Here is a 19,131-nt window from a genome sequence, read left to right as displayed (position 1 = left end):
TTCAGCCTCACTTGCAACAAATAAATGCAATTTTAAGATACTAATTTTTATGAACCAAATTAAGAAGTTAAAATAATACTTTTCTTGACATGAGTTGGGAAATCTCAGAAAATTTTGGAAATTTAATTTGGTATAATATTTCTAGAAATCAATTTGACAATTGAATTATCCTAAGAACTTTCTAAAATTAGTAATGACTTCCCCCTCTGGGCTCTGCTTTACTTTAATAATAAAAAGTTTAATGTAATTGCAAGTTAAATTATTAGTTTCAAATGTGGTACCAAATGAGTTATGAGATAACCCAAAATGAAGATTTTTCAAAGGGACTTTCTAGAAACTGGTGGCATAACTAAAAATTCCATACCATAAGAAGATATAAAAAAGGTCAGAAATTGGTTAGTTGTGAGGATATATTAAGAGATTTTTTTTTTGGAGAGAACTGATGCCATGTGAGCACATCATGTGGTTTGTAAATATTTTATTCAAGTTGGTAGCTTATCTTTTCATTCTCTTAACAGGGTGTTTCATAAAGCAATTACTATATTCTTAGAAAGCCAAATTTATCAATGTTTTCTTTTAGAGGTCATATTTTGGTTTTGCCTAGATCTGCTCTGAAGATTTTCTTGTTTTTTCTGAAAGTTTTAAATTTTACATTTAATTCCATGATTCACTTCGAGTTAATTTTTGTAGCAAGATTTAGATCAAGGTTCATTTTTTGGCCTTTGTATGCCCAATTGCGCCAATATCACTTGGAAAATCTATGTCTTTGAATTGCCTTTGTGCCTTTGTCAAAATTGCTAGAGTACGCTTTTGTGCATATATTTCTGTGTTCTCTACTCTGTTCTGTTAATTCACGTATCTATAATTTCTACCCCACCATGCAGGCTTGACTATTGTAACTATATAGTAAGCCTTGAAATTGAGTATACTGATTCTTCTTCTTCATTTTTTTCATAATTGTTTCAGCCATTCCAATTACTTTGACTTTTCATCTAAATTTTATAATAATCTTGTCTAGATCTACCAAAAAATCTTTCATGATTCTGACAGAAATTGTGTTAAGCCTGTATATTAGTTTAAAGGAAATTGACATCTTTACTATACTGAGTCATAATTCTTGAACATGGTACAGCCTCTCCATTTCTTTAATGCTCTGTGGTTTCTTTCATTGGCATTTTGGAGTTTCTATCATGTAAGTCATGTACATATTTTGTTAGATTTACACCTAAACAGTACATTTTTTTTATGAATGGCATTGTATTTTCGATTTAAACGTCCATGTGTTCATTGCTGGTATATAGAAATGCCTATTGAACTAACTTTTTAGTTTTAGAAGTGTTTTATAGACTCCTTAGGATTTTCTACATATGCAATTATGTTATCTGCAAATATGAATAGCTTTTATTTCTTCTTTTCTGATCTGTATGCTTTTTACTTCCTTTTATTGCTGAATTACTCTAGCTAGAACCTCTAGTATTGTTAAATAAGAGTGGTGAGAGTGGACATTATTATTTTGTTCCTGGTCTTAGAAATCATTCAGTCTTTTATCATTAAATATAAAGTTAACCATGGATATTTTTATAGATGTTCCTTATCGAATTGAGTACATTCCTCTATATTCCTATTTTTCTGAATTTTACCACGAATGTATGTTGAATTTTGCCATATGTATTTTCTGCATTGATTGATATGATTATGTGATTTCTCTTTCTTCTTTAGCCTGTTAATATGATAGATTACATTAATTGATTCTTTAAATATTGAAGCAAACATATCCCTAGAATTACTTGTATCCCTGGAATTACTTGTACAATATGATATATAATTATTTTCAATATATTGCTGAGTTCTGTTTGCTAACATTTTGTTAAGAATTTTTGTATCTATATGCAGGAAAATAGTTCAGTCCATAGTTTTATTTTTTTGCGCCCCCTTCATCTGGTTTTGGTATCAGGGTAATACTAGCTGTAAAACGACTTGAAATGTATTCCATCTTATTCTTTTTTTTTTTTGGAAAAGATTGCATGAAATTGGTGTTAATTGTTCATTAAACATTTGATATAATTCTCCCCTGAAACCACCTGGGACTAAAGATTTTGTCATGGGAATTTTTTTAAATTATGAACTCAATTTCCCTATTAGTTATGGAATTATCCAAATTATCTATTTTATATTGAGTGGGCTGTGGTAGTTTGCATTTTTTGAGAACTTGGTCCATTTTCATCTCAGTTGTCAAATTCATGTGTGTAGAGTTGCTCATAGAACTTTCCTATTATCTTGATGCTCCATATTTCATTCCTGGGTTGGTGTTATGTCTTCTCTCTTCCTACTCCTTTCTCTTTTTCCTCTTTTACTGTTTCTGCTGCCTGTATACACCTCTAAAAGGATGTTGTTATAGAAAATTTACCAGTGCATTTTTAGAGGAAAGCAGGAAAACTACAGAATGTGCAATATCTCATTCAGCTAATCTGCTTAATTTCCCAGGAGAGTAATTTAATATTCTTACTTTTTAAATATTTAAACATAGGAGCTGGGCAGTTGTTCTTCTTGAAAACAAGGATAAATTTATTGAAACACCCTAAGTTTTGTTTGTTTGTTTTTTAATTTTAACTACCTGATTTAATTTTCATCAGCTTGGGTTTGTAGGACCTCTAGGGGATCCTAGAGAAAAAGGCACAGAACACATGATGGGATTTTTGCTGTGACTCAACTTCTGTCATTTATGTCCTAGGTGAAGTGAGGAAAATTCTGTGGGAACACATAATGCCTCCACTTAATCCTAAATCAACTGAGATGCCTATCTGACCTTTCTTAAGAACGTTGCAAGGCAACTGAGCTGTCCCAGCCCTTGTAGCAATTCCTTCACTCTCCTTCCTATAAACTGACATTGGCTGCCTAGACTGTTCCCTAGGATTTGGTTCCATATTTTAACTGTACTGGATTTCAGAAGCATAACACTATTTTCCATAAAAATACATAATGTGAAGGAACTGTCCCCCCCACACACACACACACTTACACACTTAAAATACAAATTTTAAGGATGACAGAGTATCTACACATGGATTGAAAAAAAAAAAAAAAGTATACTGGGAAACAAGAGACCTAATTATAAACTCTATCCTATCATTTGGACTTTCTTAAAATGTCCCAGTTTCCTGTTTGCTGGATGCATATATTTATTTGTCACCCTTAACTTTGGGGAGAGGAATTACCAAAAAGAACACTTACCAAACACTGAGTCATATAGAAGTAAATTCAAAGAAATATATGCCATTAATTAGCCTAGTTCTTTCTAGTAGTTGGATGTGTGATTTTTGGACACTAGTGCATGGCTAAAAAGAGTCGATTTTATGTTTATGTATTAGTGGGAGCAGTAATTTTATTGTACAGCCATGCATGACATATATTCCCTTTCTTTTAATTCAATACTTACTAGAACATCAAATTTTAAGGTAAGAGTATTGATTTAATGAAAAATTGTAAATGAGCCAATAAAATACGATGGATTAAATCTCAGTCATTGAGAGTGGAGAGTTTGTGCTTAAATGAGATCATTTTCCTTCCATATAGCTAGCTATGAGTTCCAAACGAAATTAGTAAAGGTTTCTCCCTTTTCACCGTTTGCAAAAGTAAATGCAGTTTGGCCTTCTTTATTTTAATTAGTTTAACTCTAAGAGTATGTGTCTTTGTGGGTACAATTAAATGAAGCTCAGAGACACATTCAATTTGAGAGTGGAGAAAGAGTTTAGAAATTGCCTAGTCTAAGTTGACTACTCATAAAAATAAAATCTTTATTTAACCAACGTTATTAAGGTGATTATATATAGAGAGAGAAACAAACGGAGTCCAGCTGATAGTCTAGGGTCTAAGAGCCAGTAGGAGTGGGATAAAGGAATGTCAGTCTGGAGACGAATCAAAGCAGATGGCAGATCTAAGAGATGGACTAAGGGCTAAAGTACTGCTCGAATTAGGTGTAGATGAAATCGGGAGGGCAATAAAGAGATCAGTCATGGCAAGTAAAGGCTCTTGCTCACTAAGCTAGAGAGACTTAGAATCATGTCAATGTTCTCCAAAGACCCCAGAAAGAGACTTGTAGTTAAACAAGTTGAGTGTATTGCAAGGGAGAATGAAACACAGTGGGGCATCTCAGGAAAACAGTGTTAGATAGAACTTATTATAGGATTTGGGCTTTGGCTGGGTAATTCTGGCGATAAACCAAGGTAGTGGGGATTCACTATTGATTGGTTTTTGTCAAAATGTGGGAACAGATTTACAATTAGTTATCTCAATAAATCTTACCTACAGTGAGGGCAAACTAAAATGAAGCTAAAGTTATAATTGATAAAGAGGCAGCAATCACTCATATTAGATAGAAAAAGGGAATTTTGGGTAATATTTATGGTCAGGACAATATTCACATTTTGTCTATGTTTAGTCATGATTACAGAGTAGTCTTGTTTTTTGTCTTCACCCAGTACAGTCACAGAATGGCCAGGTCTGATGTTGATGTTCTCTAGAATTGCTTATGTCTAACAGGAGAACACCAAGACCTAGTCGTGATCACTAAGTCAAGTCATAGCAATACCAAGGTTGAGCTGATAGTGCCAGGCCAGCTCCTGAATGTCAGGGGCTGCTTTTCTCTTTATCAGTTGGTAATGGTCCAGTAATCTAGATAGCTCTATAAAAAAGTGGGTCTAATAAAGAAAAATCACACTTAAGTCTTTATTCCCTTTACATCCAGTAAGATAGACTGAATTAAGCTTGATTTTAGAATATAGATATTATAAATAAGATTAATAAAAAGTTTGCCATTTGATTTAGCCTGTTGATATGAGTGTGCCTTATCTAGTTGGAAGGGCTTTAGTACCATGAGTCATATGGGTGTGTGACTAAAAACCAGGCCCATGACATGGTCAAGAAGAGGCTTCTGAAATTGGGCCAAATGCCATACTGTACTGAAACAAGGTTGGGCTTGTATGAAGAATATCTAAAACATTCACCAAATCAATGCCAGATTGAGGGTACAGATGAACACTTATATACATAGAAGCACAAAGCAAAATATGGAAAAGCAAACAAATAAATGCTACAGCCTGGCTAAAAGATGAACCCCAAAATGCAAATTTAAAAAATTTGTTCTTCTTAAATTAACTCTGAGCCCATAGCTGCCAGCCTCACTTTTCCAAACTAACTTACATAAAGGTACTTTAGGACTTCCACACTTGTGATTCAAAATTATTTTTATTTTATAGCAGTACTAAAAAGATACACACACACTTAATGAATTATATACTAAATTTTCACAATAAAGAGCAATAAAGACAACTTGTTACCTTGTGATGTAAATCTAATTCATATATCTGAAGATATTAGAATGGACAGAGATCTGTGCACATAAAATTTTTCTAATGAGTACATCTCCACTGAGTATTATGCTGGGCTCAGTCAGTGCTTAAGCAAGAACTAGTATCATGTGCTGATGTATGTCACCCAGCTGTGTGATAAGGGCACATTAGAGATATTTTAGACACAATTTGAGTGTTGGATTTGGGGGTGTTTGTATTATTTGCTCATGACTTTGAACTCTCATATTGCACTGGGTAGCTGTGTGTGTTGCCAAGACGTTGTGTGAGATGGGGGTGGTGTGACATCTATATTTATCACAGAGAGCTCTCTTGGTGGCAGAAACAGAGAATGGGTTCTTTGAATAAAAAAAAAATACAGTACATAAAATACCCATCAGAGTGCTTTGAACATTACAAGAACTCAAATATCAGTTCTTTATTTCTTGTTTTTATTAATATTATTTTATGCCAAATTTGAATCCAATTCTTGCCCCAAAGTGGAAGCTCTTCATGCTCTTTTTTCCTATTCAGGTGCCAAATTTTCATCAAAGCACAGCCTGGGACATATATATATATCCCTCCCATTGTTTGCACCCTCTGTGAATTCTCTATAGCATCCAGAATACAACCATTGTGAGGGCAAAAAGAGGAGGACTTCTATGTGTATATGTTTTAAAACGCTTTTTATGAATCTCCTTAAGAAATATATTAGTTTTTCGTTTCCTTCAAGAGAGACTCTCTAGGCATAATTTAGCTTCTTTGAATGATTCTGGGTCACCATTTGGAACACGATTTACAATTCTCTGTTGAAGTTCAAGGGCTTCCTCAGGTACCATACAGCAACATAGGTCTGTTCCAACACGAGCTGACCCCACACTGCTGTGTTGGGTGTTTGTCTGCTCCTAATTTTTAGTTCCCCTTTCAGGGTTCAGACAGACACATCTCCCTTATTACTGTCTGTTTGTTTGCTTTGAACTAGCTATTCTTGGCCTTCTCAACCCTTTTTAACAAAATAAAGTTTCCTGAACTTTGTTAAATGTCAAAATCTGCCAAGGCCCTTGTTAAAGATACAGATGTCCAGGCTGCTCCCTTTGACTGGGATTTACTAGCTCTGAGGTGGAACCTGGCAATGTGCTTTTTTAACAAATAGCCTAAGTAATGGACTGTACAATACAATGAGGTAATCTGGCCGTCTAAGCAAGTAATCTTAACCATATAAGCAAGCTCAAGTATATTAATATTAAAAATAAATAGGACCCAAATGACGACTTGTATTTTTCTTTGAGAAAGTGTTTTAACTTTTTTAATTGTCCTTTGAGATTATGCTGCATTTTATTTTGGAAATTATTTTTAATATACGAAACCACAAAAATAAAATAATAGATATTTAAGTATCTACCACCCAACATTCAAAAAAGTTAAAACTTGTCACAATTCTTTCAGAATTTTAAATAAAATAGATTCTACTAGTAAATGTTATTATTTACTCATATTTACTCCTTCAAACTCATGTTCCCTTCTCTGTTCCCAAACAGGTACCTATCTTTATGCAATTTGCTTTTTAAACTCAACATTATTTTGGTGATCTTTCCATTTGATCTATATGAAATTAGGTCATTTATTTCATACTTCTGTATAGTATACACATGTATAAGTATTTCACCATTTAATTTCCTATTCCCCTGCCATTGGACATCTGCTTTTTTCCAATATTTTGTTCATATGTTCAATGCTGCAGTGTATATTGTAGGACCTAGCTCTGTGCATATTCCCAAGGGTTTCTAGGGTTTATACCTAGAAAGGGTCACTTAGTTTGTACATTTTTAACTTCATTAGAAATTGTTCACATGCTCTCAAAAGTGTTGTTTATATATATATGAATGTGTGTATATGTATATGTATATGTGTGTGTGTGTGTGTATATATATATATATATATATATATATATGTATGTATACTCACCACCAATGTATGAGTTATCTTGTTCCCATAAACTCTCTGCAATAAAGTCTTACAGATAATTTTGGGGTATGAAATGGTATTTTCATGTTTTAGTTTGCCCTTTTTTGATTACTGGTGAGGATGAGCATCTTCTCCAATGTTCCATAGTTATTTGAATTCTACAGTGAATTGATTTTTGTGATTATTTGCCCTATACAATTTTATCACCTTTCCCCACTATTGTTGATTAGAATTTCTTTATAAATTTGGATACTTCCTCCATTATACACATTGCACGCAAATCACTTTGCTCTTATAATTTTTCTTACTACTATTCTCAGTTTATAGATTTATGCCTGAAGGTTGATTATCTGAAAGGTTACTGCAGGTATTTCTACAGTTAGCTCTTTCCCCTGTTTATAAGCAGAAGCATTCAACCTGAGATGAGATAAAGCCTAAGGCATAATCTTCATTTTCTGTTACATAGAAAATGGAACAAACAAACTAAAAAAATTAAAGCAATAAACTTACATTTTATCAACTTTAATTTGCTTTTCACTAAAGCAATCATCTTGGAAGTTGATGTAATAGTACCCTTCACATCTCTTCCTAAATTAGCTAATTTGGGAAATTATTTCAGAAAGATTTCATACTTTGCTAAGTCTCTCTCTCTAAAAAAAAAAGTATCCTCTGTCAATGAAAATTGAAGAGAATTAAAGGGCACATTAACATAAAAGTGGGGGGAAAATACAGTGCTGAAAAGTCAAACCTTCCTGTTGCTGATTCTGGTAGCAAAAGCAACTTTATGGATTTAGTACACTGTTTATGTTTTGTTAGTAGAATAAAGATTGATAAATTTGAACTGTTAGCCTAAAACTAGTCCTCTAAATTGCTTTCAACTTAATTTCTCTGGTGAGTCAAAAGAGAACATTGCTTGGCAGCTCTTTTAATATAGAGGTAGCCTTGCATTTTTTGTAGATGTTGATTTCTAAATAATTATTATTCTTTTTTTTTTCTCAGGAACCTTTAGTTTTCTGAAAATGCCAAAGCCCATTCATTTTATAAGATCTACATTATTTGAAATGGGAAGATATTCAGAATGTTTTTTAAAAAGGTTTTTATAAGAAATATATCCTTAGAATTCTAGAGAGCATGGTTTTAAAATTTTTTAATGGAAACATTTGATTTTAGAACTGTGTTCTTTTTTTCTGAGCATGTTTTATCATATTTTTAAAATAAAATTGGCAAGAAATAGTCTTTCCATTTTATTGGTACACACTGTCCATTGACCTAATTAATTAGAAGTGCTGTATTCAGAATTTCTGCTTATTTGTCCCATATGTCTTATAAAAATTCCAACTGGCATATTAAGAAGATGGAGTATCACCTCCCAAACCAAACTGTGCAGAACACTTAGTGAGAGAATAAATGGATCATCATGAAGCAATACTGCAGAGGAGGAAAAGTTTGTATCCAGAAACTTTATCCCCCTCATTTTTACTTTCTTCTCTTAAGCATTCTTCCCAACTGCCCCCCACACACACCCTTTCCCACTTCTTCACCCCTCCCCTCCACACATAAATACTACAACACACACAATCAATACACACACGTGTCCCATGACTTCACTAGTCATCTCACTTCTCACCTCTTGTATTGTGTTAACCACCAACAAATAGCAATATATTAATATCATTCCAAGTGTTATGTTACGTGATGATATTATATCTCTTCCTGAAATTGTAATATTGTGAAAGAGACACTGGGAACCCCATTGCCTTGCTTGGTTCCTTGCTCCAGCATCCATGTAACCTAGGTTTAGGTTAAGACTAAACTTTGATCTGATTCATAAGCACAGAAAGTAAAATCTCCCGGGAGGTGTCATCAAACTTTTTCTGTAAAAGCCAGTGAGTGTGTTAGGCTTTACAAGCCATATAGTCTTTGTTATATCTACTCAACTCTGCCACTGTAGCACAAAAGCTACCATTGATAACATGAAAATGAATGGGAATAGCTGTGTTGCAATAAAAGTTTATTTACAAAGAGAGTGGGCCAGATATGACCCACAGCCATAGTTTGCCAAACTTTTTCTAAACCCTTGATGATATAGCATGCAATTAGGTTTTCTCACTTATTCATTCACTTACTCATTCACTCATTCAATACATGAACATTGAGTACCTATTACATGCAAATTACTTGGCCAGACTTATTACATGTTAATACAAAAATAACTGAGAGAAAATCTTTCCATGTATGAGCTCAGAGCTCCAAGGGAAAGATAAGTTTGTAAAAAATAATAAGTTTTTAAGGTGTGTGTCATCTTAGATTTGTTATTGTTGCAAATGACAGAAAACTTTTATGAAACTGGCTTAAGTATAAGATAGCGTATTGGCTCATGTAAACCAAAGTGTTCAGGAGACACTTGATTCAGGGACCTAACCAGATCCATTTCCTATATCTGCTTTTTTGAGTAGACTCTAACTTCAGGCTCCATGTAGGAATCTCAAGAAGATCCAGGGTCTTATCAATACCACACTTAACACCAGAGAGATCATCTGACTCCAGGATAGCATGGAGTTCTGGGCTTAAGTCCTCTTGGTTCTCATAAGCTAATTTGGGTGATGTGCCCACCCTAAGTCAATCACTGTGGTTAGAGGGATGGAATATGCTGAGTGATTTCTTTAAGGTCACTTTCTCCAACCCTGGAAACTGAGGAAAGCTTCACCCAAAGCACATGAGCAGAGTGGAGAGAGATGATTCTTCTAAAGAAAAGTGAGTACTATTATCACGATATATTGGTGGTGTATGATTAAAACAACCAGTGTTCATCACAAAGTAAAAATGTTTGAGTGGGTAGATAGCCATGGGGCATTTCTGTCATTTTCTTAGGCAGGAGTATTGGCTTTTTCTGGGTGACTAATATATGATTTGTGCACAAACAACCAGTAATAAGAACCTGTCCCATTATTCCATTATTCAAATGGAATTTGCCTTCCCAGACTCTCTAGGAGTGGGACTGCTGCCCTTGACACTTAGTATCCATGACTAGGTCATGACATCTGCTGCCAGGCCTACCTTCCTGACATGAGTTGCTTGCTGCCCAGGATCTACAGATGACCGAATTCCCTCACCCCATAGTCTGTCACCTGCTGGGATGATTGGCCGCCTGCTGATCGTCTTGATTATCCAATCCAAAGACGTTGTCAAATTGGTATAATCCTGGCCCCTCAAGTCCCTCTGTGGCCCTGCTCTAGCTCCACAGTCCTAATAAGAACAAATTGCTAAGTATAACTTCAGACATCTATACAAGGAGTTTAATTGGGTGAGGAAAGGGGTAATTTTAGTAAACAGGAAATCACTGACATGACCCCAAGTCTTCCTAAGCAGAAACAACTCCCTATATTATATGTGATAAGCACAATCCTAATGATACAAATAAGACCAACAACAAAACAATTATAACAACAGCAATATAACATTAATTAAATGAATACTATGTACCAGATTGAGTTAACAAGTATATGTATTTGTTAACTCTTTATCCTCACTACACACTAAGTGGTAGATATGATGTTACGCTCAATTTATAGATAAGAATCCTGGGCTAGAGAGTTAAATTACCCTGCTTATCTGGAATAGAGCACAGTCAGGACTTGAACCCAGGCAGTCGGGGTTCCAGCTCCGTGTTAGGACTCTGCCGCTCTGGTTTACGTGGAGCTCTGCTTCCACTTGGCTCTGAAACCACAGCCTTACAGCTTTGGCATCATGTACATCATAAGAAGCTCAGGATCACCAGCTGAAGTAAAAGATCAGGGCCATATCTAGTTATCCTAAATTCTAACAGAACATTTTAATAAACTGTGTTACATCGTGTCCAGACGTTTCAATTCTCTCTCATGTCTTTTTGGGCATTTACTAAATGGAAATAACTATTTGCCTGCCTTAAAAAGGATTTCTAACTGAAAATTAGAATGTGATAACTATCTGAGATATAATAATTTGACTCAGAGTTTTCATAGAGAGATTTTAACTATATTAAACATCAAAATACCAAGTTTCTAAAACAGGAGTATAGTGACTCTAAAGTAGCTAAAATTCAAACTATAATTTTCAAATCTAATTTTTCTTCCATCTTACTTATATGAACTTTTTTTTTTAAGGGGCTCATGGTTGATTGAGTTTGAACAGTAATGCAATATAAAGTGATATTTACAATTTTTTAAAGAAAATAATTATTCCTCTAAGTTTATGGTTGAAAGTAATTTGTGGTGTGGCTTTTAAAAATGTGTGTGTGTGTGCGTGTGTAATGCACAGACATGTGTGATGTCTTCTGTGGTTTGGAAATATGAGGGACTTTTCGTTTTGTTAAAATTAAAATGACAACATAGCAGGGCTGAAATTGCCTTGGGATCCTAAAACAAGACTAGTGAGTAATAATTCTACCCAAGCACACTGGAAATTATTGCTAATAAATGAACTCATGTTGTTTTTAGAATTACTTTGCTACAACATGCATGTCTTTTCACTTCAAATTTAAATGCTAGAATTGCTTGATTGTATTTTACAGATCTCTGTTTTTCTCTTCAATAGGGCATCCATATGAATATTAAGTAACTATGAAACAGGAATGAATCCACCATTCATTTCTAAATGTGTGTAATTTCAGAAGATTCATGGGAATATAAAAAAGTTGGTGGTAGTACTGGCAAATGAGCAAGGAGCTATTTCAGTTTTAGGAATGAATTGCTATTTATGGTTTTTTTTTTTTCTGTGTTTGTAATAAAAAAGTTGCTTATTTTAAAAGGTGCAAAAGTTCAAAAGAGAAAATTATTTTTAAAAATTGATAATTTCCAGCAATGATGGAAAGCTAATGCATCTTTATTCAATTTCTGGCTATTATATTATAAACACCTCTCCTTCCCTCCATTAGTGCAGACTAATTGAGAATTATGCCAACTCATATTACATTCAAAACTACATGTTAACATAAAATGACTCAAATATGTTTTTTGCTCATAATACTAGTTAGTGTTTCTTAAGTTTTTTAAATGTAACAGATACATTCAAAATGGCAGACAATGATTATCTCATTTCATGTTCACAACCCTATTAGGATATTATTATATTTTTCCTGGCAAGTGGATGTGGAATTTGAGACACAGACTGGTTAAGTAGCTTGCCCAGGGTCACATAGGTAATTAGTGGTAAAGCTGGGCTGAGAACCCAGGTAGACTGACTCCAGAAACCATACACTTAACCAGGCATTGTTTTGTACCTATCAGAAAGAGTTCTGCTAAAAATTTAGTTGAACTACTCACTTCTGGAGACTGTTTACAATTTCACCATTTGGGGTTTATGCAGCTACTTTATTTCTCTGTCACTGATATCATTCTCATTAAATAGTAATATCTCTTAAGTGTTAATCTTGTCCTGGTCCCTTTTTAGTATAGCACTCATTCCTTTTCTTGTATGTGCCTCCCAGGACTTATCCCTGCCCAGTTAAAGATGATAGCAGTACAAAACCTATGTGAAGTTCATAACTCATGTAAGAAAACCCTCCTGGAACTCAATCTATGTCCACTATTGTGCTGGAGAGGTCGCTGATATGTGACTCAAATCCTGGACACAGCTGGTTGTATCAGAGGTGGTCAAATTATAGGTGAAATCATAGGCCACAACCTATCCTGGCAAAAAAGGAAAAAGAAGAACCCAGTGAACCAAATGTATTTCATTTATGTATTTGAATTGGAGGCACTGGTATATTTAGTTTGAGAAATGGGAAAGCTATTGAATTAGCACCATATACAGCATTTTATCCAATATTTTCAAAACTTTTTTTACTCTAGTAACCCTACAATAATTTGGAGAAGCTGTGTATCTTATATCCCTTTTTACATTGTAATGCACAATTTTAATAATAAATTTAAATAGTTGCAAATGATATATTTCTTACATTTGTAAATATTATTATTTTAAAATAAAAATGCCTTTTTTACATGAAGTAGAATCCTAGGACCTAAGCAAGAGGAACCCTGCATATCATATGTGTGTGTGTGTGTGTGTGTATACATAATATAAAAAATATATAAATATATACATATACATGGTGTCCCCCCCAAATTTATACACACACATCCTCACCAGCACTTGTTGTTTGTGGATTTATTGATGGTAGCCTTTAGCTCAAAATAATCCACATACCACAGAGGCTCATCTTTGGGTAACTAGTTCTGAACCCCCTCAACTGTAAGCTCCCAACAAAAAGACCCCTTCTGTGTTGATCATCTGCATGTTCTCAGTATCTAGAAAGAGTCTTGGCATGAAGCAGGTGCTCAATAAATATTTGTTCCATGAACAACCTTCCTTACATAAAACTGAAATATTAACATATCACATTATTACCATCCCAGCACATATTTACTAATATTTAAATAACTTGAGAATAAACACTAAATATAGAAGGATTTTTACTCTGTGCCACTAGGTCAGAATGCAATATAAGAAACAACCTCAAATAAATATAATAGAAATCCTTAATTAAATAATCTCTTACATTCCAATTTTCAGAAGGCAAGAAGCATACTCCTTGGTAAGAAATTAGCCCATGATAAGACTGCATTTGTCATGATTGCCTGGAATCACCATCAAGGAGAAGGCTTATTGTGGGCAGCCTGTGTGGAGCACTGTATCTCAGAATGACTTCAAACAAGAGCTTAGCAGGAAAGGGCTGCCCGTTGGTTACTCAGAAAAAATCATGAGCAGGAGTATTATAGAAACACCAGATATTACACACACTGCCTACAGTCCTCTGGCAAATGTGATATTTCTTCAAAGTCCAAACCACCCGGACCCCTGACCTCAACTAGCTTACTTGGTCCTCTGGCAAACACAGAGAAGGCTTTGCCTACAGCCCACAGCCAGGCTTAAGGGGAATTAGCAGGCAATTATTTCAATGAGGAAATACGCTCTAATTTTTTTTTATTACTTTCCCTGCAGGGGAAACCAAGGACACCAAATGACATCCAATTACAGTTCTTAGTTCATTTGAGGCAGGTCCAATGGTGACATGGAATCAAAACACCCTTAACCTCATTTGGGTGCCAACAGACAAGATTTTTTTCCTCTCTAAAATAAACTTCAAGTGGCAAATATATATATATAATTGGCTAGACAAAGAGGGATTTCTCACAGGAATTCGCAATATGTGTAATTTTTCTTCTATCCTTGTTACAGGATGTATAATTTATCTTGTGGAAAATGAATGGGAAAAGGGCACAGGGGTCCTTTTGCAGCTTGGTTATTAGTCACAACTTATTAACCTCATATTAGCCCCAAGAGAGGTAAGAAATCCCTTAGCCCTGTGATACCAGGTCTCAGGAGGGGCCCCGTAGCCCTGAGTATTGTGAACAGAGCAAGAGGAGGACACTAGTCATGGATGAAAAGGAAAGAGACTAATGAAAAGTGATTCGAAGGTTTTGAGCATCCATTTCTGAGAAAGCTCAGTATAAGAATCAAGTTTTGGAAAAGAAATGAGTTCAGTTTAAAGCAAACGAAATATTTGCTGCCAGTGTGGTTCCCCAAATGTGAATGTCCAGCAAGCAGCTGGAAGTGTGGGGATGTCCCCAGGGTAGACTGGAGGGCGAGAGATATTTGGATTTAATCCTCTTGGAAGTAATGATATTTACATGTTAACTAAATGCCATGTTTCAGAAAATGTATTTTCTAGTCGTTGACATCATTTAACTCATTCTTTGTTGTCTAAATTTGTGTCTTAGAAAGAAAATGTTTATGTAAATTGCAACAATCTTAATAAATACTTTAAAAGTTTAAGTAATCATTTCTGGTAGACACTAGATCTCTCAGGTTGGTGAAAGGACCCTTGAAAAGAAACCAAATTATAAACTTTTATTTGCAGCATATCCACATTTAAAATAAATCCCCACACACAAACACGTACACACATCTAGGTAGAAATAAAGGAAAGCCTTTGCAAATATTTTTTATGTTAAAGAAAAGATAAGATAGTGAATTATATGTAAAAGTGATGCTTTGTTCACTGACTCTTTATTTCCACTTTTATTTAAGGAGTCTTCATCTCCCTTCCTGTCCACTCTGCACACAATGTGCAAACCCCTCCCTCTGTTCAGGAGCAGTACAAGTGGCTAACATATTGTACGGCGGCATTTCCGTAGGGAGAGGAATAACAGGGCAAGAAGCTCTCCCTGTCCCTCCTGCCCGTCCTTCCTCTCCTCTCTGTGTCGCCACCCCCATTTCTCCTGCACCCCCAGGCTCACTCATGGCTGGTCCCTGAAAGAATCCGAAGTGGTTCCCCAAGACGTGCTCTTGCTTTGGGCTGAGGGGGAAGAGTGTGAGGGGGAAGGAACTGTGGAGAAAATGAGGAGGGAATATCCATAATCTTTTCAGGCCACACTCATAGCATGTTTTTTCTTCTCTTACAATAAAAGATGTCAGGAAGGGTTGTTTTTTTCCCCACTTAAAAAATCTTTAAAAGTAGGAATCATGTCTTACCCAGGTCGATTTGTATTTCATGAATGAGTACATGAATGAATGAATGAATGAACAAGTGAATGAACTTTTATTCTTGCGGGGGGGTGTAAAGATATTTGAATAGAGCTTTTTCAAAGTACATTTTGTCACTTAATTTTTGATAGAATTGCATGAAGTAATTTTAGACATAAAAAAATTAAGATAATTGTAAATTCAAGACATGAATCCAGGCCTTCTGGCTACAATTAGTTGCCACTTTCATTTTATTACTCTGTGTCTTTGGGAGAATGAAAAAAATTAAAACAGTGAAGTCCCGGGCTAGAGGAGGGGAATGTTTACTGACCAGTACACACAGGTTAGGCCGATGAGGGCAGTGAAAGCCGGCGGCAGCAGCTCGTCCAGCCACCCAGCTGGTGTTTCCTCTCTCGTGGTGCTTGAAGCTCCCTGGGCTCCGTGCCGCACATGCCCAACACCTTGGCCACCACGTCCTGTTCTCTACTCCACGCCACAGAGGCTCTGGCTTTCTATTGCCCACCCCCTCATCCCATAAAAACTCTTTGCAAGATCTTGTGTAAACTTTCGTATGGACCCTACATGATTAGAGCCACCCCCAGGCCCACTTCAGAGTAAGAATAACAGCTGGTCCCAGGCCCCTAGGCCACTCCTCTTTATTAATGCTTGTAGTGATAACTGCCAATTATTAAGGACTTCCTATGTGTTAAATGTTGTGCTGATTCCTTTACATATGTAACTATAACCTTCCAACATGCAGGTGGCATTTATGTTACAATTGCCACTTTACATCAAAGCAACCAAGACTGGAACAGTAAGGTCAGCGACTCAGCTGATGAGGACTGCAGCTGCCTGTCAGCCTCAGCCCATGGAGGCAAAGCCTCGATTATTCTATAGCATGAGACACCTCGTACAAATACTTTATCTTCAGCGAGTCCTTCCTGATGGCCGTATCTAAAACAGCACCTGCCTGAGTCACTTGTGTTTCCTTTACCTCTGGTCACTGCTAAATTGACTTGTTTATTGTGTGTCTCCCCTGACTAGAAATCAAGCTCCAACAGAGCAGAGACTTAACATTCTTGTCATTGCAGCCTTCCCTGGTATGTAAAGCAGAGCCTGGCAATAGTTGTTTCTTAATAAATATTTTTGAATATATGAATGTACAACTCTAGAACATTCCTTCTGTTACTTCCTAAGTATACTTTCCTTAATATTTCCCCTGTGAAAATGAAGGCAAAATTATGGAGAAAAAATTTTTTAAATGATACCAGAGGCAATCTAGGTAACACTGAGCAGCAGGAGGATTAGGTAATGTTTGACACCATGCATCTGTTTATGTGTTCGAGTATACCAGCCAAGGATCACTGGTAGATTCCTAATCAGCTTCTGATGCTGCAACAAACAGTCCCCAAACCTCAGTGGCTCACAATAGCAAACATTTATTTCTTGCTCACTTTTCATGAAGGCTACATGTTGGCCTCAGCTCTACTGGGCTTGGCTTAGCTGTAGATATCTCCATTTCCTAGGTCCCAGGCTGGATGAAGGACAGCCACTACCTGGGCATGCAGTTATCACAACAGAAAGCAGATGCTCACAAAGGAGCACAGCCAATCCATACAAGCACATTCAATACTACGTGTTTTCACATTCCGTTAGCCAAAGCCAGTGACGTGGTCAAGCCCAGTGTCAACGGGAAAGACAATGTCAGTAGGAAGTCAGGGCAAGGTCAGGGATAGAATGAGCAAAGCAGCATACTGTTAGGTGTTATATTTCTATATTAATTCACTATATCTAAGATCTTTCCTTCACTCTACCTATGATACTGTCCTCAACTGTTTATACAAATTTATAAATGATCCATCTTATGTTTTTTATCAAGTTTTTTTTCTTCCCTAAGTAAAGTACATCCCACTTGTTTCTACTAAATGTTCTCTAGGCATTTCTTTTTTTTCAGTTTAGTTTAGACATTGTTTTTTAGTGTAAATTTCTAAGTTACTAGCTCTCAAATTTCATAGCATTGACAAGTTTAATCTTATTCGGTCAAATTTGACCTAAGTCCCTGAAAACCAAGGTGATTGGAAAGATCCTTTTTAGGTGACATGGAAATCTCATGAGATGACTTTTCCATAATAAAAATAAATAGCGTATTTGAATCTTCAACTGTAATATACCTTACCTGTTAAGACAGAGAAAATACAATCTCTGTTTTAAGGCCTTCCTAAAGTATAATGATGATTTTACTGTTCTTCGAAGAACTTTATCAATATTTCATCATGATATTCCTCTCTGCAGGAGAACCTAAGAAACATATTCTATTAATCATGGTGATATTAAAGCTATCTGTCACTTGTAGCATACATATGCAATAAAGTAATCAGATAAAATTGATATCAGAGACAAATGGTCCACATTAAAAATGTCTGCTCAAAGTTCTAAAATAACTCCTTTTGATGATGAGCTCAATAACTAAACCTCCCAATTTGCAAATGGAGATAAATGTGAAGATAATTTTTAAACTCTGAATTGTAAAACCAAATAAAGAAAGGCCTAAAGTGGCTAACAGTGTAGGAGCTGAAAGAAATGCTTCAGAACTTTTCAAGACAAATAAATATATTTATCTACTGGCTATTTTTTTGGTCATTGACTTCAAATTCTAACTAATAGAAGAATGTAAACTTAAGCAAATATATATATACATATATATATATGAGATTCAGATTTTAAAATGTATATTTGATGAATTAGACTAGAATCATTATGTCCCATGTGTCCTGTTAGATAGTCCCTTAAATAAAGGGGGGCAGGGAGTTGAAATGAGGGTCAGAGGCAGAAAGAAGAAAAGGGTTGCATGGCCCATTCAGAACAATCCACTGACCACAAGTGAGAATCTGAAGGGGAGAGAGTTCTTAGAAGAATATGAATCTACGAACTTATTTTTACTCTAAGACCATGTTTTAAAAATTGTGAATAATACCTCCCCAGAATTAACAGCATGTGCAAAAAATAACTGTTAAACAAAATAGATTTTGGTGGTGTTAGATTATTGAAGATTATATGAAGCTGCAAGGAGGCCACGCTGTCTGAAGGAGTTGGGTAGGCAACAGAAAAGTAACTATAAGTAGAGAAGGAGAAAAATAAAGTAGAAAAAATTCTACGTATAATAAAGCTGAGGGGTGCAGGGGGACGGAGGAAAACGTAGCAGAAGCAGTAAGGGTTTTCCATGACTGGACAAGCTGGGATCAGGCGATCAGAAGTATGTATGTGTCTAGAAAGCGCTTTCTTGCATTAGCACTATAGTAAGCACTACAAAGGAACAAAC

The sequence above is a fragment of the Miniopterus natalensis genome, chromosome 6 (assembly GCF_054644295.1).
Source record: "Miniopterus natalensis isolate mMinNat1 chromosome 6, mMinNat1.hap1, whole genome shotgun sequence".
Classification (NCBI taxonomy): domain Eukaryota; kingdom Metazoa; phylum Chordata; class Mammalia; order Chiroptera; family Miniopteridae; genus Miniopterus; species Miniopterus natalensis.
The sequence above is the reverse complement of the archived record's forward strand: the minus strand, read 5'-3'. Positions refer to the sequence as shown.